Genomic DNA, 1,543 nt, shown 5'->3' with positions numbered 1-1,543 from the left:
GGCTCTGCCGCCCTCTCTGGTGATGGCCGCTTGCTGGGCCCGTGGGGGAAGCACCGCTGCGATGAACGGGTTGACAGGTCGTACCTGGACTCGCCCCTCAGCGCCGGAGCTTGGCGTGGTGGTTGCCATCCCCTCCTCGTAAATGTCCGCATTAGTTGACAGCTCTTGGAGAATGAGGAGGGGGCCAGGCTGTCCCCTGAGCCTGGAGTGTGGTCTTTTTTTGGGAGGGGACACGTCATAATAACAGGGGAAGATGTACGTAGGGAGGTTACAGGACGTGGTTCCCTACCGAAGCCTTCATTTAGGTTAATACGAAACCAGTGACTTCACTGCCGTTCTGAAAAGACTCTGTGGTTCTAGTCGTAGCCTCAGCAACATCACAGACAAAAAGGGATTCCACGGGATAAGGGTTTCTAGACCCTTCGCACGACGGACCCCAGCAACCTGTGCGCCTCTCCGCTCCGTTTCACGGCAGCTGATTTTATCCGCCGCGCAGGGTAGTCGAAGCTTTCCAAGGGGGTGAAGTGCCCTCTCCCCACGCCCACCTAAATCCTACCCATCTTTGTGTGTGTAAATTCTCACAGGATATTTTTTCCATTGATTTTTTGTTTTAGAGAGACTACGGCAGCAATGATGGAGAGAGAGAGAGAGAGAGAGAGAGAGAGACAGAGAGAGAGAGAGAGAGAGAGGAGATACATGGATTGGTCGCCTTTCGCAGGGCCCCGCCGGATTGGTTTGAACCTACATCTGAGTTATGTGCCCTTGACTGGGAATTGAACCTGGGACCCTTCTGTCCGCACGCCAACACTCCAACCACTGCGCAAACCGGCCAAGGCCCTACCCATCTTTTAAGCCTTCCCTGAACATTCGCTAAAATGCGGTCATTTCTTCCTACTGCAGCCTGTGTTGGACACAGTTTTCTAAAGCACATTACCGACTCTGGTAGTTCTAGATACTGTCTTTTTAAAAAAGGATATCAGCATGTGAGATGTACAGAGCTGGTTATAGCAATGGTTTGCAGACTAGGTTACAAACCATTGCTGAGTAATGAAATCAGCTTAGTGGATCGTGGTCTATTAAAAAATAAAATGAAAAATAGGATAAAATATATGAGGGCCTTGCCCATGGCAAGACTAAATATGTACCGTTTTGTGAAACTTGGTTATGTTTGTGTTTGTATGTATTGTGTCTCAGTGTAAAATATATTACTTACTGGGGTTGTCGGGAAGTTTGAGAGCCCCCGGATTAGAAAGTAGGTATTCTGGGGTTTTAGAAGTAGAGTTTTGCTGAAAGACAGATGGACTACGTTGAACCAAGCTAGTGATCACCCGAGTCTTCAGAGACGTGTTTCCCATCCTCTTGTATAAGAATTCAATATTTACTTAGTCTTGGTAATTTCAAGAGAAAACCAATAACTGTGGCCAATAAAATGCCTGAGGGGACCTCCTCCACAAGAAATAATCATGTTTCCTGAAGATGGGTCAGTGTTTCACAAGAATGAAGGGGAATGTAGAAAACACTTGCTGTTCCTGAGTCAGAGGAA

General features: G+C 47.8%; 1 protein-coding gene across 1 annotated transcript in view; it reads left to right on the top strand.

Annotated features, from left to right (window-relative positions):
* The window catches only part of SLC7A6 (solute carrier family 7 (amino acid transporter light chain, y+L system), member 6), a 40,585-nt gene that overhangs the window by 37,277 nt on the left and 1,765 nt on the right, over nucleotides 1–1,543 (top strand). The window lies entirely within an intron of this gene.

This window comes from Myotis davidii, unplaced genomic scaffold (genome assembly GCF_000327345.1).
Source record: "Myotis davidii unplaced genomic scaffold, ASM32734v1 scaffold243, whole genome shotgun sequence".
Taxonomy (NCBI): Eukaryota; Metazoa; Chordata; class Mammalia; order Chiroptera; family Vespertilionidae; genus Myotis; species Myotis davidii.
This window is presented reverse-complemented; position numbering and strand designations above follow the sequence as displayed.